At 37.0% G+C, this 24697-nt stretch overlaps 1 pseudogene; it reads right to left on the reverse strand.

The window, feature by feature from the left end:
- Positions 1-2666: 2666 nt before the first annotated feature.
- LOC147638450 (uncharacterized) lies at positions 2667-19487 on the reverse strand (annotated as a pseudogene).
- Positions 19488-24697: the final 5210 nt, after the last annotated feature.

The following is a 24697-nucleotide window of genomic DNA, read 5'->3' on the forward strand; positions in this document are numbered from 1 at the left end:
CCCAAGAAGAAAATGGAGGTTGTCAGCGACGATCAAGAGCCTGTATCTATAGGTAAAACGAGAAAAGAGCCCACATCTATTGGGAAAAAAACCACTTGACTGTAAACTATCCAAACCAAAGTGCCGCAAGAAACTTGTTTAGCCTTCTTGTAACCTAGAAAGTGCTAAATGGCCTTTGCTTGTAGTCTAGGCTAAAAAGCTATGTAATGTGCTGTAATTTTTCAATGATAATGAAACATCATTTTTCTTGTTGATGTAATGTGTTGTAAGAGTTTTTTTAAAGTTATTGCCGATATATTATAAGAGAGTGTTTTTTTTCTCTAGCTATTGAAGAGGTTACAGTATCTGAAAGTGCTAGTATGAGAGAGATAATGAGAACATACCACTACCCAAGTGGTATGATGAGAAGATAGAAGTTGAAGAGATTACGGATTTGGAAATTGGCAGCCTTGAAGGTAGCGATGTTTTAATATGTTTGTTGAATTTAAACACTATGTTTTAATATGTTTATTTAATTCAAACAATATCTTTGGATATCTTTGTTGGTATTTGATATGAAGGGCAATGTTGTAGTAGTTGAAGAACCACCTAAGGAGGTTACACATGAACCACATGATGAGCCTAATGAACCTGCTAAGGAGCCTAATGAACCTGCTAAGGTTATAGTCTTTGAGGAGCTATCTTCAGATGACCCCGAATGGATAACTGCTATACCCAATTATGTCAAGATCAAGAAGCTGATTGTCCTAGACCTAAATGGATTGCTCGTGAAGTGGGTTAAAGGGATGTCAGGCAACTGGTAGATATTATGATTTGGAGTAGTTGTGTATATCACAACATTAATCTTATCTTCCAATCATGTTGGCTAGAAGTGTGGAACATGGGGCACTATTACTTCAGGGCCATTTATTGTGACAAGCAATGTGAGAGGTGGAGACGTTTTGGAGAAATTGCACAAGCTCCAAAGGGTATGTCCGATAAGCCTATTGTTTTAAAGAACTTGTCCATAGTTTGGCAACAATTTCATGAATATGACTCATCAAGGACATTGTTGGTAGATGATTGCCGTTTACAAAAATCTACGGAGTCAGTGGGAAAATTGTATATGTCCACCTACCTTTGATCCACATGATAAGGAACAAGAACCACATTATCTTACAAAAACACTCTTGCCATGGCTATGTGGATGGGTAGTAGATCATGATTCCCTCAATTATACTACAAAATTTCCTATCAACAATCTCGAGGATAATCTTTCAAGATTAGTTTTTGATTTCTACACAGAAGTTGGAGATGGAAGCAAAAGATGAGTGATAATGTATACTTATTTGATATTAAAGAAGATATTTTTTACACTGTGTATTCAATATGTAATATTTTGGCGTACCACTGAAATCTATATGTGATTGGGGTAACCTCTAAGTTTCAGTCTTTGCTTCATCATACACCACATGTAATCTCTCTATGCATCATCATACACTATATAGTTTTTGACATAGAAGCATCTTCTTACTAGCACTTTTTTAAGAGGTAGTATACCAATTTTCTACCACTAAAAAGTGGTAAACTACCATTTAAATCTATATGTGATTGTTGTAACATCTAAGTTTTAGTCTATGCTTCATCATACACCACATGTAATCTCTCTATGCATCATTATATACTAGTTTTTGACATAGAAACATATTCTTACTAGCACTTGTTTTAGAGTTAGTATACCACTTCTCTACCCTGAAAAGTGTCAGGGGTATTATACCACTTTTCAGTGGTAGTACACTTTTCAATGGTATATCACTTTTGAGGTGTATCAGCACTTGTCAGTGGTATTACACCACTTTTCAATGGTAGTACACTTTTCAACCATTGAAAAGTGGTGTACTACCACTGAAAAGTGGTATTCTTAAGAAGAATCATCATAAACTACATGTTTTTATACTCAGATGCATGATTATGTAGGTTTAGAAAATTGAAAAGTACATGACATATTTGAATTATAATTCAAAGGACATGCTATTATATATTGCCTCATGGATTTCAGAGGAAAGTTGAAACACTTTTCATGGACCATCTACCATTGGGAACTTTATAGCCCTAATCAAATGGAAATATATGAAAACTATTGGCTTGTTATCCCACAGTTCATACAAGTCTGCTCTTAGGATTTTGTACCAAAGGCCCTTGACCATATAAGTATTTTTCTGAATCTTGTTACCCCATGCATCATTTTGGTCCTTAGTTCTCAACTCCTTGGTTGCTACACACTTGAGAATGTAGAAGTCAACAACCTCTTTGTTAATCTCTTTAGGAGGGATAAAAAAATTGTCTCCCACTGAAAGAGCATCGCTTAAGGTGTGCATAAGTGGTGCTATGGAACTCCTCCTCATCATTTGAAAAGCCATCTTACTAAGAATCATTATCAGTATAACTGCTCCAAAGTGTGGTATTGCCACATCTCCACATGTGACCTGTTCTTGCATCTTCTCCATTGCCCACGCCTATAAGGAAAACAAAAGCATGATAGCCTTTTTGTGTGTAATGCACAAGTGGTGTTACTCTCAGAATATCCATTCACATAATGCATTGCTAGATTGAGCCCTTCAATGTCTTGTAATCCCATTGAAGGGTTCTCTAGACATCACCTTGCTTAACTTCCCAAAAGACCCTACTCACTTCCCTCTTCTGCTTGTCATAAATTTAGCAGTTGCTCCACTGCTAAGATGCATCCTTAGAAAAGCAATAGCTTCAGTTGCACAAGTCAAGGGCACACTGTTTGTCTTCAACTGCTCATGAGTTGGATCCCTTTTCATAACTGCCCCAGCCCCATCATATTCTCCCTTCCCATGTTTTGAACAAAAGAAATTCCAAGTCATCTCCATACCCGCCGTGAGATGCCAATATCTAGCAACAAAGTAAAATGGTCGCTTTGCTTTAAACAACAAAGCTGCACCATCTAACCACACCCAATGTTTCTTAAATATCAGCCCTTGATCTTTCAACCAGCAGTGAGCATGTAAGAGGAAACAATGCTGCACAAATAAGGTGTCATGCTATTTATCATCTAAGATAAAGAAATGCATGGTCTTCTTTATTGCACCTGATGTGATGCAAAAATATGTAATCTACACAAAAATAGTGATCTGCTTAGTGAATCAATGTATCGATTGAATTTTTTTCTGCTCCTTGAAGGATTAGTTCTTTGTGATTTCTACTACAAAGACAAATACATCATCTGGAAAGTGAGAGATGCAGTCCTTGAACTGCTCGGCTTGCCACTTGAATATGAAATTATGAATGATGAACTTTCTTAAGTGGTCTTGGTACACCTGTAGAAGATCTCTAGGTATCATTTTCTTCTAGACAATGTCTCTCAGAGTGCTCTTCCTGCCTTCATTTTTCAATCTAGAAATACCCCACTATATTTTCAAAGATCTTAACAGATACCCGCATACTCTGCTCATCAACTTCTCTTGAACAGATATGCATTTTCCTTACATCACATACATCACATGTTCCCATTATGCATTTTTACCTATGGAAGCTACTTTCTGGAGGCATTGGGCAGAGTATAGAGTCCCAAAGAATTATGATGATCTTACTTGTATTTTTTGATGCAAGGCATCCATTGTTGGAATTTCAATCAGATTGAAGACATTCAATGCAGTTGCAAGTGCAAAAAATCCCATGGATTCCAAATTTCTGAGTCCGTATGTGGTTTACTGACTCATTCAGAAAAATCATCTCTACATGCACAATACAACAACCGGTGTAGCGATCCCTTAGTTTCTAGAGATCCCTTAGTTTCTAGACAAAGAAGGATTTCAAAGACTCAAAACAACGTTGTGAGATTTGAATATTTGGGTACTTTCTCTTAAACCTTAAATAAATTTCAACCTAGAATTAAGTTATAATGTGTTAGATATATCAACCAATATCTAGACTAATTTAAATAAGCTTTTAAAATACCCATAGCTCACCTGAGGCTCGTCTCAAGAAGATGGATTGGATGTTTCACATATGAGCATCTAGCTAGTCTTTTACTACAAACATTTTTTTTGTTGGGGACACCCTTGTCTCATCCATCCAGAATTGAAATGCTCTTTTTTTGACATCTTGAGTGATGTGGGTTTTTTGCCCATCATGTCCGTGACATGTGGATACACGCAATGATCCATTAGCTTCGTTTGCCCCACTATTAACTGATGCTTGGTTGAATATAAATTTCTTTTGTGGATCTCCATAAGCTTGGCAGCTTGTAGAATGCTCATGTCAGTAATTTGCTCCTTGCTTTCACCATTCACCAACATTAAGAGAGCTGATTTCTTCATGAAAATCTCATCTGGAGATCTTGGTACCTTAACATGATTTAAAGTATTGTAGACGTTTCTTAGAATAGTCGATTCCAATTTCTTTGATTTTTGGCTAGTGTGAGATCCCTGTCCCCACCATGCGACGGATTCGGGGTACTAGCAGCGGAAGTAGCACTTCATGCGCGGGGCAGGGACCCACACTCGGGGCCTCGTCCACGGATATCCGGACAAGAGACTAATCCGTCGGTTTTTCCAAAACCGAACCCGGAAAAACTTCCCTTACCCGGAAAGCACGGGCGATTCCACCAGGATAACTTTTTACTCTAACGTAGTCAAGATCATTACTGATCACGCTGATCCGACTGCACCTATAAAGATACTCGGTCGGATCAAGGAAGAAACTTGCACTTGGATCATTGGGATCAACGCTTTTTTCCCCATCAAGAGGCACAGCTGTTGATTCCTATCCATAGAACAATTACTATTCGGGATTTACTTTATCTATCGTAATAACAGAAATTGAGTCTCGATTTACGGATCCATCAGTCCAGCCTAACCCCATCCAGTCCCATGGGTTAGCCAACTACCCAACCACTGTAGTGATGGGATCCAATTAAGAATTTGGTTAGGTTTTGTCCTGAGTACCAAGGCCCCCTAGCTGGAAGTTCATGCAAACATAAAACTAGTCACACCACTTACACACCCAATATGAAATTGCCTTTTTCTTAGCATCAGCTAAGAAAAAACTAGTCGCACCACTTACACACCTAATATGAAATTGCCTTTTTCTTAGCATCAGCTAACTTTAAAACAATCCTTACTGAAACCATTATGTCACTGATGACAATCCTCAAAGTCTCTGGTTGAATCCTTATTTCCAGTCATTCATTCATCGGTATACTTATGGCATCATTGGCAACCAGAACGCTCACCACCTGTTCACTCAGGGGCCTTTTCCATAGTTCCTAGCTCATACTAACCGGCAATATATTCATATAATAGAATGGAATCTCCGTGGAAGATCAGCAAGATCAATCCACAGATCTATATAAAAGAACCATGGACTCATCCGTTGAGGACCAGCAAGGTCAATCAACCAGATCCATGCCCGGTTTCACAAAACAACTCTTACTCCTTGTTCCAATATCTTCCACGACGCACGTGTGGGTATCTTCGGCGACCCAGAGCCCGAGCACCGTATGGTCAGCACCCTCTAGGATCCTTCGCAGGTGACCTAGCGCTTCACTCATAGGCCGCTTCCTTGGTCCCTAATCCACCGTACCGGAAGCTCACCATTTAAATCGAACCGAGGTTGGTCAAGACCTCGGTTGACCTTGCTACGCGAGACGTCCTCCATTGACACTCCGTTAGCAGTTGCAACTTTATCAGTTAGGTCTCCTTGACCTTAATCCACAAGACGGTCAAAATGCTTCCCCATCATTCTTGACATAAAACATTCATTTACAAACAGTTCACAAAATACAGTTTCTATATCGAACTCTGATCTTTCCATTTTATCCTCCTTATTCCACATTACTTATTCCACATCCCATTCATATGTATTCATCATCATCCATTCACTCATATCGACGACACATTATTTCCCATACACATTCACATTCATTATTCTACATACACATCCATGCATACATCCATTTTCACATCCTCATTCATACATCCACTTCCACATACATACATCCACATCCGTATCTACATCCATACATCCACATCCACATCCACATTCATATCCATACATCCACATCCACATCCACATTCACATTCATACATACACATCCACATCCACATCCACATCCACATTCACATTCATACATACATATCCGTATCTACATCCATACATCCATATTACATCCATTCTCACCCTACACATTCCATATACATCTTATCATATCCTATCACATCTCATACACATCTTATCACATCTTATCACATCTCATACACCTCTTATCACATCTTATCACCATTAGGAACTCAATGGAGTCTTCTTGGGTCCTTTAATTTGGACGTTTAGTGAAATGCTTAAAATGCTAATCCATCTTTGACCAAGCCTAGAGGCCTAGTCCTAAAAGCATATATTTGATTTTTCACAAATATAAAAAAAAAGAAAAAAAGGAGATATTCTTAGATCTGGCCACCTAGGTGACTTTAAAGCTTTGTAATGGGCTGTCAGTCAGTTATCGTAGCCTTCTCTACCTTTTCGAACTCCAAACATTCCAAAAATTCGTCACTTTCTTCCCCCCTTTTTTGTGTGTGCACCAGATCTCTTTCTCTCTCTAAATCCTCTCTCTAAAAGCACTCCTTCTCCATGAAAAAAAGCGTCTTTCTCTACTCCAAAAGCCATAGCTAGCAGATCTGTACTCCTAAATGAGCCTTCTCTCTCCAAACCCACAGTAGTAGCCATGGTTTGCAAGGAAGAAGCTTACCATGAGCATTCTCTCTACAATACTTGGTCCTCTCTCCATAGCTAGCAGGTCTGTACTCCTAAATGAGCCTTCTCTCTCCAAACCCATAGTAGTAGCCATGGCTTGCAAGGAAGAAGCTTACCAGGAGCATTCTCTCTACAATACTTGGTTCTCTCTCCAAACCCACAGTAGTAGCCATGACTTGCACAGAAGAACCTTTTCATGATGTATTCTCTCTCTATATTGCTTAGCAGCCATAGCTTGCACTAAAGAAGCTTCCCATGATGCATTGTCTCCTTTGCATTTTTGTCTCACCATTGCCAACCCTCTCTATGTTTCTTTGGCTCCCTTTCTGGCTTCTTTCTCTATCCACAATGCAGCTCTAGAGAAGCAACCCTCATCTCCATTCTTCCCATTATTTTTTGATACCATATCCTGCTCCTTCCACTCCTATTCAACCCAAGCTTACAAGCCTACTTTCTTGTAGATGGCACTACAAGACATCACCAATAAGCCTTCTAAGATCTGCCTTCAGGTTGATTTGGAGACAGAATACGCAACCCTACGCAGTAGGCATGTTGCACCCAATATTTCATACGATTAGCTTCGAATGCAAGGAGCAAAGGCCATTGATCTTTGGATTGATGGAAATCTTTATCCACCAGATCCAATATCTGGTGCCCCTCCACCATTCAAAAGCATTACAAGTTTTTTTAAGTTTGTTGGTGATGGTTTCAATGGGCTTCTTGGCTATTGTAGGAGATTACACATGTTGTGGCTAGATGAGGCAGCTGAAAAGAGGCAAACACAATTTGCCTTCGACCAGCTTCAAGCGGCATCGACTAAGCAGATCAATAGTTTGATGCAGAGGATTAAAGAGCTCTCAGAGGAGCTTGAGGTGTAGAAGAATAATTTAGCGGATCGTGTGCACACAATAAATCAATTTACCGATAATTATGTTTGTCTTCAACACTCCACTCGTAATCTTCGGCGTCGTGTTCACCATTTCACTCACCTTCCCATTGGATATCACGCAAGGCAAAGAAAACGTAAAGCTGTTGGGTTACTTTCTAAGACAGTAGGCGCATGCAAGAGACGTAAACAAACAACTAGGTAAAAATTTTTGTAGGAATTATAGCAACTTTGAGAAGCAATTAATGAATAAAGCATCTCTCATGGGTGACTCTTGCGATTGTAGGGCATGTGCAACAGCTATACTAGGATGTAACAACGCTGAGGACAATGTTAATGTCTCCCTTCTTCAGCATGTCCTTCAGGAGAAGGATATCATGGAAATGATAACAGGTTCTGGTAATGATAAGCTGCGGGAGACCCTTCGTCAACATTTCTTGAAGGAAATCAAAGAAATTGTCACACCCAAAGAGATGCTTGATATATGTGACTCAGCAGGTATTAGCCAGAAAGATTACAGAGCAATGTACAGGTCAATCACTTTAGGGTTGCGAGCAAAGGGAGTTATGCAATCCTTGCTTCCAACACTTTATAGCTTACAGATGGCAAAGAAGTGTGCTAATGGTGATATTGCATCAATGTTTAATGGTGGGTAGTACAAGTGGGTGGAGGATATTATGCCAATGCCAACAATCAAACCCTTTGAATACAATGCATATAACAATGTCTACATTGACATGGAAGTGCTACAAAAAGCAATGATTCAGTACTATGGCCTCACACTTGAAGAGACAGGTGGAAATGCCGTGTTTGTCTTGAAGCTGGATGAATGTCAAGTGGTTAAAGGTCAAAGACTGGAGCGTGTTAGTTTAACCTTGATGAGCCGAGCACTTAGAGGAAAGCCTTTAGAGACCCAAGAGTTGGATGCAACTGAAGACAGCAACAATAGGGGTCAAGGGCATAAGCAAGACTACTACGGCATTCAATCAGAGAAGAACATCTGGTGGCAAGCAGCATGGGTCCTCCCAAAAGAGAACCATGATACCTTGAGGTGGTATTTTGAACGGTCTGGCATTCAACATGTCGTCTCTTGTCAGATCAATGGTCAAAAGCTTGATGTTCCCGGAATAGGCTGCTTTAACGTTGAATGGCACTTGGGTGGCGATCTAAAAATCTTAAAGTGTATGTTGGGTTGTAAAACAGGTGCGAATACTATATTCTCATGTGTTTACTGTTGTCATTCCAAGACAGCAGTAGACTCAAGAGTAAAAGGGAAACAACCTAGAAAAGGCAAAAGTCAAAAACAGGTGGGTGCAAAAAAAGCAATCGTTTTTGATGCTGAACAGAGGAAAGGATCAAAGGTATGGCATAATGGCATATTAAGTTGTGACCAGAGCAAGCCACCTAGTCGTGACCAGGAGGACAATGCTTGGAACCCAATCTTGGACATTCCACTATGTCAAGTGCATGTGTGCACATTACATGCAAGACTCAAGATTTTGGATAAGCTATTGATGCTCCACATAAACTATGTCTGGAACATGGAGCCCAAAGATTGACGAGAAGAGTCAATACGTGCACTAGAGGGTGTACTTTCCTCTATGGGATTACATGCTGGAGCAGTGGTCTTGACAAAGGACAGAAAATCAAACCCTACACAAGACAACCCTAATAAAATTTGCATGGGTGGATCAAAGGCAAGACACTTGCTATCAAACCACTTGGGTTCTCATAGCCACACTGACTTTGAAATTTGGAAGAAGATATGTGATGTTACAACATATCGAGGAAATGATGCCAGGCTTGGCCTAAAACGTGCACGTGTATGGGAGGTGTGTAATAAAATGGTCGATCTTCTAGAGCGACCTCACCTGCATGACCATGGTATTGAGGCACTTAAACAAGCCACTTGTAGATTTACAGAAGAAATGGTCGAGGCATGGGGAGAAACACACATTACTCACTACATGGTAATGTTATATTTCTTGTGTCCTTGTAGTATGTTCTTCATATTGTTTGTTGACTTTTTGTAATTTTCTATGCAGCATATATTGTATGCACATGGGCCATACTTTCTCGATAGATATGGCTCTTTAGCACTTTGGAGCAATCAAGGCATGGAGAAATCACATTACCAAGCAAAGGCCGTGTATTCTAAGGGCACTCGCCATGGTGGTGGTGGCAAAGCAAGAGTAATGTGCTCCATGAAATGTTCAACTGGTTCTATCGCATTCTGGTTGGCAAAAAAAGGCAAAAACTCGCGGTAATTTGTCTCTTAGGCGTCAAATAATGAAAACTGTTAATGCAAGAAGAACTGAAGGATACAACAGATCAAATGCTAGGGAGAGACTACGGCAGTGGGGGTAGCAAGCAAGCGTCGGTGTGGTTCCTCATGGGCTTAAACTCTCTGATTATAATCTTTTTGTGTTTTTAAATTTTCTAAAAGTTTTAAAAAATTATATTTATAGACATATTTAAGTCATTTTTCACCACATTTCAATTTCTTCTTTGTGCTCTACTCTCTCTTGCCCTCCCACTATCTCTCGCACTCGTACATACCTAGGCCATGCCAGAAGAACAGGAGTAAGACTTGCGGTTTTTCGATCAACTCGGCCCACTACTTGCTACAGCAAAAAGGACAAATCTACCTATAGTAACAGAGCAAGAGACAAAGGAGATGAGAGAAGAAGAGCGCAGGAAGGAGGCCGAAGAAGCGCAACGTAGGAAGGAAGCTGAAGAAGCAGAGCCTAGTAGAGAAGCGGAAGAAGAGCGGCGTCGAAAAGAAGCCGAGGAAGGTCAAGGGCAACCACCGAAGATTGTTATTGAGGCCGACACCCTAGAACAGCTAGAGGTTATCTTACAGAACAGGGAGGTCGAGCTCTTGTCCTATGGCATCACGAAAGATACCATTGACAAAGAGTTTGCTCTTGTGAGGGCGGCTTGGGAGACAGAAATGCAAAAGAGACAGCAGCCCAAAGAGGACACAAGGAGGGCAAGCCAAGCACAGCCATAAGCAGCCACAACATCCAGACGTCCAATCAAGAAGTGTAGCAAAAGAATGGAGGGCAAGTTTTGAGACCAACAAGAAGAGGAAGAGCGTGTACAAAAGAAAAAGAAGTTCAGGTCTGAACGACCACCGTGGGAGAATCAAAGACCACCACCGCCTCCACCGGTTACAAAGAAGAAGAGAAAATGGAGGCCAGGGACAGTCGCGCTACGAGAGATTAGGAAATATCAGAAAAGCACATATCTTCTCATCTCCCCAAGGCACCATTCTCTCGATTGGTGAGAGAAACAATGGAAAAATTTACTGACAGGGTTGACCGCATACAGAGCACAGCTCTTGAAGCTCTTCAAGAAGCTGCTGAAGATATTGTAGTTTCTGTTTTTGAAGACTCAGTGCTGGCTATGGTACATGCCAAGAGAGTCACTTTGAAGCCTGTAGATATGTCCCTAGCCCTACGCCTACGTTTAGAGCGTAGCCTTCTACCTCAATAGGCTAACCCACTTTGTAATTCTCCCTACAAAATTTTGTATTGTTCCCAAATTCCTTTGTAGCATTTTCACACATTAATGAAAGCCTTTTGAGTTGTGTTACATTATTTGTTGAGTCCAATTTTTTTTGTATGCTCAGTGCCAATGAACATTTCATTAAAAAAATATAAAAGCACTATACACACAGGAAAAAACACACAAACACACACACACACACACACACACATACACACACATATATATATACACACATATATATATACATATACAAATATATATACATATACACATATATATATATATACACACACACACACACACACACACACACATATAAATATTTATATATACAAAAAAGGTAGAGCCTATAAAGTCACCTAGAGACCCTTATTGAGGGCCTTATGAGCCTCAAGACCAAAAAAATCAAAAAAATCAAAAAAAAAAAAATGCCATGTGCGCTACGGCGCGTTGATCGCCAGTTTGACCAGGTCAAAATGTCGATTTCTGCACCGTAGCGCACATAGCATTTTTTTTTTGGATATTTTTGGTCTTGTGAGGCTCATAAGGCCCTTTAGGTGCCCTAACAGCCCCAAAATCTTATATATTTATATAAGATATTATATATATATATATATATATATCTTATAATAGCCCCAAAATCTTATAATATCTTATGTCTTATATAGGTACACACACACACACACACACATATAATATCTTATATATATATAGGTACACACACACACACACACACACACACACATATATATGTATATATATACATATATGTGAGTGTGTATACATCTATAAATACAACATTTTTTCGTACCGCTCTAACCGAATCTCGATTATTTTTTTTAATCACGATCACATTTAAAATGGATCCTAAACAATATTTTCTATGAACACATGAACAAAATCTTGAAATTGCGAGGCTTGAAATGGTATATCACAAGTACGCCAGGAAAAATCACAACTTACAATGCACAACAAAATTTTTTTATTAAACTTGGAAGAGAAGTTTGCATTACATCTTTTTAATAAGCTCTTGGAAGAGCTCAGGAGGAGAGAGAGTTCTAGAGGCTGGTTTCTGGCCTAAGCTTTGGAATATATCACTCGGCTCATTGATTCCTTGAGCCTGAGAAAGGGCACAATGGCTTAAAACTGAGCCGGGATGCTTGCCCGTAAAGCAATACAAGGCAACTTCCCTAGCTACCAAAATACATTTATTTATGTTTGAGGCTAAGGGGTTCTCCGACAAGACTGCACTAAGTGCTTTACATTTTAGGAGCTCGGCATAGGCGATCTCTAAATAGTCTAAATGAAAAACCCGCACTATGTCGGCTCTGAGGGCAGGTATGTAGTGCCAAAGAGATGCATCTCGACCCTCTGACTTTGGCCACATTCCTCCTACGTGCATAGCAAACTTGTCCACTTCAAAAGCAGTCTGTCAACATGTCAATATAGAAGTTAGGAAGCGTGAAATGATACAACTAAAAATAATTTGCTTTACAACTAAGAAATTAGGACATACCTCAGTTGCATCGTCACTTGCAACTAGTTGCTCATTTGTCAAGTTTATGCTTCCTTGTTCTTGAGCATCGCCAGCAACCAAGGGCATGTGTGGTTCAAAGGCAGCTACGCTCTCATAGAATTGCACATCTTGCTTTATTTCAACGAGCGCTTTGGCCACTACATCTTCCAAGGAACTGCTACCAATATCATATGCAAGCGCTTTTGTGAGGTTGTCATATTCAAAAGAGATTTTCACTTTCCCTTTGTCTTGACCCCCAGCATTCACGGCAATAATAGACAGTGCCTCATCCTCGCGAAACCCGAGTGTCTTGGCAATGTCATCTAAAAACAAAAATTCTTTCCCATCAATAATGATTGGATGCAAAGACATGATAACAAGGTCTAGGACCTCCTCAAGTACTTCATCGCCCTCTAGAACTAGGTCCGAAACCTCCTCGGGGACATTCTCTTGTAGAGCCACCAATGCCATTGAGGCCTCCCATTGTTCTGTAACATTCTCTTCCTCAGCATGGGCCTCTTGGACCTCCTCCATTAGCTTTGCTTTGCCCTTTTCTTTTTCCTTGCCACTTTCTTTCGCCACACCCTCTTGTAACAAAAGGACCAAAACCATGTCCCAGCTCAGGAAAGAAGTGCCGATGTTGCCCATTTGTAGATCCAAGAGTAAGTCTTCCTCCTCATTCTTGTAGTCCTTTTCTGTGAGGGATTTTAAAAACCTTGATAGGCGAAATCTAAAATTCTTGTCTTCCCTGAGGTCAACTGGAACCCATAGGCCCTCATCACCCTCAAACATGATGGAGTACGTGCTAATGTGTTCATCCATATACTGAATGACATCTGTAAAAGCATCCGCGTGTAGATGCATTGTTGCACGCACATCAATTGCTCCCTCAAACATAGGGACGATCTCATCAACCCTATGAAGTAACTCAAGCTTTCCTAGCTGTGCAATAAGTGCGTCAAGTAGAGGTGCCATGACTATGAGTGATTGCAAGAAATAGAGAGTGTGTGATACAGAAAGGTGTGCGAAATTGAGAGCAAGTGTTAGGAGAGAACGATAATTGTCAATTGATGAAAATGAGTAAAGTATCGTTTATAAATGGGCGACCTTGTTATAAAATTTTTAAAAACTTTTAAAATTTTTAAGTACCAAAAAATTTTAAAAAAATGGTATGCGAAAGAAAGAACGTATCCTTCCATCGCAAGGTCATTTCTAATTTACTAGTGGCTCAAGCCACAGATGCTTGTGTGACCAACCTTACACTCACAAAAAAATAAAACTTGCACAAGACAATTGAAAAACCTTAATAAGACAGTGAGGCAAAAAAATTAAAATTGTATTTACTTCAATCCAAGATTACATATCCAGTGGTTATTTGATAGCTACACAGCCAGGGAAAGTAATTTCTCTACAAAGAAAAGATCGTTCTTGCCTTTTGCGCACTACTCCACCATTGATTATCAAAGCAAAATCCCCACTCAGTGAGAATCGAAGAACTAAGTAGTCACGTAAGTTGGCAAGGGACCAGTCATCATTCACAGCAACATCTTCTACATCCCCACCTTGCATGGATATATGTAGCACACCCTGTTCTGTAGAGGTTGTGTCGGAGTCTAACGCCTCCCATTCTCCATTTGTAAGCTTCCATCGCCTGTAAGGAAACGCAATGGACAACTATTGCTTGGCAATATGGTAGCGCATCACAACCTTCTCAACTATTACTCCACATCTGATGGTGTCTCCATTGTGTTGAACAACTTTTTTATCCCATGCAGGTGATAAGAAACAAGTCAGAGCTCTCTCCCCCTTTGCAATCCATAAAGTTGGGGTACGATGTGTGTCACTTGTACAGAACAGGTACACAAAGAGGTGTAGAGGTATGAAGCAGGTTATGGTTGCTTTGTGAGATCCATATGTGCACTTCATAGCATTTTGCACCTTACTTTCGATCTGCAAACAAGCCATGGCCATTGAAGCATTGTCTGGAATTGGCCATTCAATAGATGTGAGAGTTGGCGTAGGTTCTGGAACTAATTTTCTAGTACCATTTGCTGTCGTGGGAACCACATATGTATCCTCATAGAAGAAGATGTTTCGTGCAAGAAGTTGTGCAACTGGACACCCTCCAAAGATTAAACTACCAAGCTCCACATGGTATACTTCAAAGGTTCCTGAAATTGCCTCCATAGGCTCCCACTCAGAGGGAAAAATATCTACGCAGAGGAACCCAAGAACAATCAAAGCAGTGCTCAGTATACCATTATTAGCACACAATTGATTTAAGAACAAGAATATAAAGTGGTGAAATGACTTACAATTTGCAAGAAATCGTTGACGTTGGTCATGGTCTGCTAGTTTCAGCTCTGTTGCCTTGTAAACATGTTGGACCTTGGCTAGCTTTTTTCCATCACGATCTTGTTTGAGCTCCAATATCCGCCCTTTCCAATGGTGACTTTGTATATCAACGTATCGCTTTGACACCTTGTGGGTTCCTCTTGTACTAGGCTGCATCGTAATCCAATTCCACTTCTCGTACTGTTTGATGTTCCAGTGCCCATCCTCATCTTGACCACTGCTACAAGAGAGAGATTGAATACTGATCGGAGACCTTCGAGCTCTAGAAGAAGACATCAGGTGTATATATTAGGGAGATTATAAACCTTGATGGCAAAGGAAAATAGAATGGTGAGAAAAAAACTTAGACTAGGGAGATGTACAAAAGAGAAGGAGTTGTAGAGCAAGTTCCAAGGGCTTGGCTGTGCTATTACTGCACTTTGAAAGAGGATATTAGAGGGGGTGAGAGGAGACAATGAGTAAGATTATGAGAGCCAAAGCATTTGCAACTCAAGCTTCCATAGCTTGGCTCTGCTGTTACACTCTGTAAAAGGAGGTTGGACAAGGTAGAAGGATGAAGTAAGGAAATGTAAGTGAGGATCAAACTTCCATAGCTTCTGAGAGGAGGTTGCAGATCAAGCTTCCATAGCTAAGCTCTGCTGTTACACTCTGTAAAAGGAGGTTGGACAAGGAAGAAGGATGAAGTAAGGAAATGTAAGTGAGGATCAAACTTCCATAGCTTCTGAGAGGAGGTTGCAAATCAAGCTTCCATAGCTAAGCTCTGCTGTTACACTCTGTAAAAGGAGGTTGGACAAGGAAGAAGGATGAAGGAAGGAAATGTAAGTGAGGATCAAACTTCCATAGCTTCTGAGAGGAGGTTGCAGATCAAGCTTCCATAGCTATAGATCTAGGTTTCTGAGTGAAGAGAGAGGTAGATCAAGAGGTAGATAGCTAAAAGAAGTAGTCTAGAGAGTGAAAAACGCCTTGCTATGAGAAAGGGGGAAGAGAGAGCGTTTTGGAGGGAACGTGGGAGAGAGGGATAGTGGAAAGTGAAGGGGAATGTGCATTGAATGCATGGGAACTCGTTTTTGGGCCTCTATCACTTTAGAGACCTTACTTAATGATGGCTGCAGCTATCCTTTTTTATAAAAAATAGGGGAAACATTCATATACTTAAAATTTTTTTGAGTTTTAGTTGATTTTAAAAATTAAAAAAGAGCCTATTTAGCCTATTATTCTAAGTTTGACCACTACCTTCTAGGCTCTTACAAACCATTGGTTTCAGTCCATATGTAATCTCCCTATTTGTCTATTTCTTAATCACCGCCATTAAGCAATGGCAAATTAAAGGGCCCAAAAAGACTCCATTGAGTTCCTAATGTTCCCATACGCATCTTATCACATATTATCACATCTCATACACCTCTTATCACGTCTTATCACATTTCATATCTTTTTATAGAATACAAGAGAATTCTTATATTTCATTTTCATTTTAAATGAAAATGACACTTTTGAATTAAAATTCAATCTTTTATGCATCTTCCTATGCATAAATTCAATTTGGATGAGAATTGACATTTTTGAATTAAAAATCCATCTTTTATGCATCTTCCTATGCATAAATTCAATTTGGATGAGAATAATGCTTTTGAATTGAAATTTTATTCTTTTATGCATCTTCCTATGCATAAATTCAATTTAGATGAGAATGACAATTTGAATTAAAAATCAAACTTTTATGCATCTTCTTATGCATAAATTCAATTTGGTAGGAATTACACTTTTAGAATAAAAGAATTTCTCTTATGCATCTAAGTTATGCATAAAATCCATTTATGATGAAAATCACACTTTTAGTATAAAAAGAATATCTTTTATGCATACCTCTATGCATGAAATCCAATATGATAAAAGTAACACTTTTACAATAAAATAATCAACTTTTATGCATACCTCTATGCATGAAATTTAATTATGATAAAAGTCACTCTTTTATAATAAAATAATCAACTTTTATGTATACCTCTATGCATGAAATTCAGTATAATAAAAGACACACTTTTATAATAAAATAATCAACTTTTATGCATACCTTTATGCATGAAATTCAATTATGATAAAAGTCACACTTTTATAATAAAATAATCAACTTTTATGCATACCTTTATGCATGAAATTCAAATATGATAAAAGTAACACTTTTGATATAAAAATTTATCCTTTATGCATACTTCTATGCATGAAAATAAAAATGATAAAAGTAACTCTTTTGATATAAAAATTTATTCTTTATGCATACTTCTATGCATGAAAATAAAAATTGATAAAAGTAACACTTTTGATATAAAAATTTAGTCTTTATGCATACTTCTATGCATGAAAATAAAAACTGATAAAAGTAACACTTTTGATATAAAAATTTATTCTTTATGCATACTTCTATGCATGAAAATAAAATTTGATAAAAGTAACACTTTTGATATAAAAACTTATCCTTTATGCATAATATAAAAAATTAATTTCTCTATGATTACAATGAAATTCTTTCAATTAATCTAGGATGATAGCTTATCTTTAAGAGAATGATTAGAATGATCCCTAATTGGATCATTAACCCATAATGGATTGAATAAAAAATAATCATGAAATACATAAACTAAAAGCATAGAAAAAAACCATTAATTTGGTCTCAACCATAAATTAATCTTGGATTAAGAAAAAGCTTTATAAAAAGCTTCATTTGGATTGAGAATGGGTCATGAGTATGACCATTTCTTGAGTGAGAGAGAGAAATTACATAAAAACCATTAGAATTAAGCATAAATGGAAATTTATGTAATTCTTTACTATCATTAATCAATTAACTTCAATAGCATTCATCAAATTATGTAACTCTTCACTACTATTCATCAATTAACTTCAATAGCATTCAAAAACCATTCCAATTAAGCTTCTTAAGCTTGAGAGGGGTTGAGAAGAGAGAAACATTGAGAAATTATAGAAAAGATCAAAATTTACCATTTACCTTACAAATTGCTTGATTCTTTGTTCACGGTAGAGGCCCCCAACCAATCAATTGGTTTAGTATGTTGATGGAGCCACCAATGGGGATTGAAGAAAGAGGAAAGTGTCAAAAACTAGTGAATTATTAATGAATTCACAGTTCTTGGCTTAGGTGGAGTAGAGTAACAATGCATTAAACATTGTTGAGTTTCAACAAAGGGGAAGGCCTCTATTTATAGGAAAAAGTGAGCTCCTAACCAAACAAACTGATTCTAGAATTTTCCAACTCAGTTTGGTCAATTTTTGACCATTTTTAGGTCAGTTGAGCTAACTTTTTGCAACTAGACTTGAATTAGGAGAGAGGAGAGATGAAATATCTCAATTTTTATGAGTTTAAAACTCATTCAAGCATGTGAAATATGCACCTCCTTTAATGGACTCCCCTTCCTTACATATATGTCAAAATGGAATCATTATACCCAAAATATCTCATATTTTTAATATTGCTCATAGTTTTTTACTAATAAACCTTGTACATTTTCAACTCTTCATCTTATGTGAGCATTTACTCATTTTTGGATACCCAAAATATCTCATATTTTTAATATTGCTCATAGTTTTTTACTAATAAACCTTGTACATTTTCAACTCTTCATCTTATGTGAGCATTTACTCATTTTTGGATACCCAAAATATCTCATATTTTTAATATTGCTCATAGTTTCTTACTAATAAACCTTGTACATAGTCAACTCTTCATCTTATGTGAGCATTTACTCATTTTTGGGTATCTTCTTTTACAAATTGGATTTATCTCCTCCCTACACATGGATTGATGCTATTGGCCCATAGGAACCTTAATTGGACCATAATCCAAAAATTTCTGAAAATCTAAACCCTTAGGCTAAGGTCCTTTATACCCATTTCCAATAAATTCCAATTGCACATTGGAAAGTTCTTTTTGAATTTCTGTTTCAGGGGAATTCATTTTAATAATATGAGAAATTTTCTATCTAAAAATATTCAAAATCTGAATATTCTCTCTCTAGAATATTTTCTCTCTCTATGTCAAAATAGGCAGAGACAAGATCTTTTATATTTCTGAAGAGGGGATTGATTACAGGGGAAGATGCTGGACATCTTGAGAGGCTGGGGAGGAATCTTACAGCTAGACTGTATGCTCTTGAAACAAGGATGTCAAAGAAGTTGCTGAAAGATTTCCATTCTAGTACTTGCATCCATCCTCATTGTTAATCTAACAAAGTGTTGTACCATATATTGGCATATCTTCTGTTTCTTCCATTCATCTATCACCATAGTATTACTTTAAGTCACCATGTTCATCATTATTGCTCATTGCTTTTACTTTTGAAGAGCTCAATATTCTCTTAGTGATTTCCTACTATTGATATTAGCTTCAATTTCAGCTTCTATATTCAAGGATATTGAGTTGCTAGCCATTTCTTCAATTTGCATCATTGTTGTAGTACTTTCAAAGACTTCAATAGTGTTGTATCTTTCAGTAGTGTTGTACTTTTCAGTAGTACTTTTCTTACAACATGAAGACCACTTTTTAGTACTTTCTAACAGTGATGAAGTGCTTTCAGGAGTACTGAAGAACTGTGGTGTGGTGGCTATGCTACTTCTCAGAGTAATCAAGCATAAAGTTTCATACCTATATGATGATGCTTGTAGTAATGATAAAGTACTATTGAATTGAGCTGCTAGCCATTTCTTCAATCTGCACCATTGCTGTAGTACTTTAAAGCACTTCAATAGTGTTGTACTTTTCAGTAGTGTTGTACTTTTTAGCAATACCTTTCCTGCAACATGAAGACCCATTTTTTAGTACTTTTTAGTAGTGATGAAGTGTTTTTCAGTAGTGCTGAAGAACTGTCATGTGGTGATTTTGCTACTTCTCAGAGTAAGCAAGTATAAAGTTTCATACATGCATGATGATGCTTCTAGTAATGATAAAGTGCTATTGAATTGAGCTACTAGCCATTTCTTCAATTTGCACCATTGTTGTAGTACTTTCAAGGACTTCAATAGTGTTGTACTTTTCAGCAGTACTTTTCCAACAACATGAAGACCATTTTTTAGTACTTTCTAGCAATGATGAAGTGTTTTTCAGTAGTGCTGAGAAGAACTGTTATGTTGTGATTATGCAACTTCTCAGAGTAAGCAAGTATCAAGTTTCATACTTGTATGATGATGCTTCTAGCAATGATAAAGTACTATTGAATCATATACTTGATATCAAATGTTTCAAATGACCTTCAGAGAAGATCAGTGGTGGGATGAGAGATGAAAATCTCTAGAGAGTGTAGGAAGAGAGACCTTCATTCATGTGGGAAGAGAGACCTATAGCAAGAGATGAAAAGCTCTAGTCTAGACTGTAGGAAGAGAGACCTCAATTCATGTGGGAAGAGTCTAGACTTGTAGCGTAGTTCGCTCATAGAGAGAGAGAGAGAGAGAGAGAGAGAGAGAGAGAGAGAGAGAGAGAGACCTGTAGCATAGCTTGTTCATAGAAAGGAAAATAGAGAGACCTCTAGCATAGCTTGTTCATAGAAAGGAAGATAGAGAGACCTCTAGCATAGCTCACTCATAGAAAGAAAGAGAGAGAGAGAGATAGGTTTACTTTCAGTAAGTTTCATTCAAGTGAGTTAGTCTAACTATTGCTAAAAACAAAGAGTGAGAGAGCAAGGCCACACTAGGTCTATTTTCAGCAAGTTGCATTTATGTGTGGCAACTAACCTTTCCCGAATCATCATGCAATTACTAGCATGACCAACAGCATGAATTTATAAAATTTAAACTTTTTAGTACTTTTCAAATTAAGTGCCAAAAAATGATGTCCTTGACATTCCTTTCCAAGACACCTATACGTGCTTTCACCCTTTTAATAATTATGTTTATCTGATCTGCTATTTAAGAATTAATGTCATATTTTTTTTATTAAGATTCAATGGTGGTTAAATCTTTATATTATAAGTTTTGTGGTTTATTTTATATATATGTTCAATACAAGATACAGGAAGGAACAAGAAAACAAATACACACTTTCAATTAGATGTTGAGTATGCACCTTTACATAAGAGGATAGAAGAAAATATAGTGCAACAAACAATGATACAATAGCAAAGAGATGCATATAAAAAACATGTTGATCTTTGGGTAGAGGGATCAATATATGCACTTGATCCTCGTACTCAATAGCTTCCTCAATTTTTAGGATTAACATCTTTCATTAAGTATGTATGTGAGGATCATGTTGGTTTGCTAGGATACACAAAAAAACTTTTCAACCAAGTATATAGTGTTTATATATCTACTCAACACCTCCTAAAGAAAAAGGAAGCAAGGATTGTGCAACTCTTAAATGCGTTGATTGAGAAGGAAACTATGTGTGTGATAAATTGCAGGATGCAATGCATGTTGTTCAAAGAGAAAATTCTCAGTTGTCTAATTAATGTGCAAAGTTTAGAAAAAAGGAATAAGATACAAACTATGTTAGAGAAGTTGACTCCATTGGGCCACGTGAGCTTCTGAAACAACTAAAATCAATGGATAAATTGGTCATTGCAGGCGGTCAATGGAATCGTTGAATCATAGCATGCAAGAACAATGGAAAAATGTTTACCAATCTAGATGATGAAGTTGATATGGCAATTTCAAAAGTACTCACAAAAGGCATGGTAAAGTCTACACTCCAGTCTTCCAAATTTAAATCAGTCTCTAAGGACATATCTATAAATTATTTACAGGAGGTGAGCAAGTCTTTAACACCCAATGATTCTTAGGGTATTCGTGATAAAGTGTGGATCAACTCACAATCTCATGCTATGATTTATACGCAATTGGATAAAGGGTTTAATATTGTGTTAAAGAGAAAAAGAGTTTTACCTCGTCCAAAGTCCTATCATCATGTACTACAGGCATGGAATTTGTTGAATAATAAAATATTGGAGCTCATTGGTGAGCCTATATATCTCTGTCACATACACACTTGTAAATTAATCTCAAAGGCATGCTCACAGAAAAGTGTAGAGATAAGCTCAATGGCACCCTCTAGGGAACCCTCAAAGAAAAACGTAAAGAAGATCGGCTCAAATGAGGCAGTCTCAAAGAAGGTAATATTCAAGCTACATGAAAAGAATAAGTTTGTGTTGGATGTATACAAAGTATAATCTGCAATGGTTAGATTCTATAATACAACGATTGAAGAATGTGGTGGTGTGGTAAAATTTGTTATTAAGCTTTATGAAAGTGAAATCGTAAAGGGTCAGAAGCTAGAATGAGTAAGCTTGATCCTTATGAATATAGCATTAAATCGTAATATCTTCTCAGATCATTCAAATTACTTTAGTGTGTAGAAAAAAATGAAATATGGTGGCTTGCTGCATTTGAGGTACCAAAAGAAGATCATGAGATATTGAAGGTTTTCTTCCATTTACCAGAGATACCTGAAGTTGTGAGACGTCAAAGTGGCGGGGAACTTTTAAAGGTTGATGATTTTGGTGAATACTTAGTAGAATGGCATCTTGGAGGAGATCTAAAAACTTTGAAGTGCATATTTGGTGTGTCAAATGGTTCCAATGCAAAGAATTGTTGAGAAATTGGTGTTTTATATGTGTGTTTTTCTTACAAGATGCAACCTGCTTCAGCTGCTCAAGCAGCATGTAGTAAAGTAAAAGAAGATTTATCCAGAGATTGGATTACATCAAGGCCAAGTAAAAATCAAGAAGGATGAGAAAAAGTCTGGTGTAAATGGGAATTTACCATGTAAACCATGTTTTGGTGGAGAAAAGGCAAGAAAATTTCTTTCTGCACCAAAGAACAGTGAGTCATGAAAAACGACAACGAGTCATGAGTTGTCGTTTGCAACACAAGTTGTCTTGATTTTTCACTACTCCTAAATATTGATCAATTTTACACAATGGTTTTAGAAATTTTACAAAATAAGCATAGTTTTAAACTTCTTTAAAAAAATGTACATATTTCTAATTTAAAGGTGAAAAAATTTTACATTTTCGTGTCAAATAATAAAATGAAAAAAAACAAGGTCAATAGATCTAATATTCTTTAAAACTACTAATAATTCATGCATGTCTATGTAATGTATAATATTCTTTACTTAGAATTACAAAAATATACTTTTTCTTCTCCAAAAATTTAACTTAATCCTAATCATTGTACCTCATCTAATCATTGAATTAGAGCATATATTTGATGTTAAGATAAGTAGGTATATGGAGTCCATGGCCATAGAAGAGGCTTATTGAAAGAAACCATTTCTCTAGATTCAGATAGAAAACCAACAATCCAAATAGTCAAATTTTAGATGGTAGTGAGTGCTACAATTTATCAATTTACTTTATTTTGATCTAACAGTTTGATTTAGAGCTATTGTCTTTGTAAAAACGCAGTTTTAGTTTATAACAGTTAGAATTTGAGCCATGAAAATGATAACATCTATCGTTTTGAAAAATGGATGAAAATTCAGATTTTAGAATCCACTTTGTTGACAAAATATATTATAAAATCCAAAATTTCGGACACATTGACGTTTTTATTGTGAGAGTGAATTTTTTTTTTGAAAAAATAGAAATTTTGGTCTATAATGAATGAAAATTTTGCTTTTATTGGATGATAGATTTAGTCCATTGAACAAAAAATTTCCGTTGAAATTTTCCATCTTGATGGAAAAAGTTCCATCAAAAATTTCCTTGGACGGAAAAAATTCCGTGGAAAATTTTCGTTGACGAAAAAAAATTGGATACTAGAATTCTAGAATCCAAATTTTCGTTTGACGGATTGAAATTTTCGTTGATGAATCCACTTGGATTCTGGAATCCAAATTTTCGTTGACGGATTGAAATTTTCGTTGATGAAAATAAAGTTCCGTACGGAAATTTGAATTTCGTTGATGGAATTTTTTGACGGGAATTTTTCCATCAACGAAATTTTTGACAGACTTATTTTTTCATTTAATAAAGGTAAAGTTTTTGTTCATTATGGACCAGATTTTCTTTTTTTTTAAGATGAAAATTTCAATGTCCATGATAGAAATTTGGATTCCAAAAATTCACTTTTGTCAACAAAGTGGATTCTGGAATCCAACTTTCTATCAATTTTTTAAAACGACAAGTGTTGTCGTTTTCATGGCTCAAAATCTAACTGTTATAAACTGAAAACTGTGTTTTTACAAAGACTATAACTCTAAATCGAACTATTAGATCAAAATAAAGTTAAATGATAGATTATAGTACTCACTATCGTCTAAAATTTGATCGTTTGGATCGTTCGATCAATTTGTTGATAACACGCTAAGTACAACACGCAGTGTAGAAATGTGTATTGGTACAAACTTATCCATGCTCAAGGGAAAGTATGATCTAGAGATGCTTAAACAAAGCAAAAAAGGAAAGAAATTTGAAATTGAGCGACGTGTGGATATGCTTAATTTGCATGATATAGAAATTGTTGTGTATGGATTTGAGTCAAAAAACTTCTTGACACTTGCACTAGAAAATAATTGATATTTTTAAGAAAATGGTCCAATGACTCTTGTAGTTGATTGGAAGAGTTTCTTCTCTTTTGTAAATCTTTTTTTTAATTAGACATTTTTGGGTTGAGTAAAATGTAAATAATGTTTTATGCATTGTTTTTCACAAAAGTAGTGTTTT

The sequence above is a fragment of the Cibotium barometz genome, chromosome 5 (assembly GCF_041138505.1).
Source record: "Cibotium barometz isolate CiBa-2024 chromosome 5, ASM4113850v1, whole genome shotgun sequence".
NCBI lineage: Eukaryota > Viridiplantae > Streptophyta > Polypodiopsida > Cyatheales > Cibotiaceae > Cibotium > Cibotium barometz.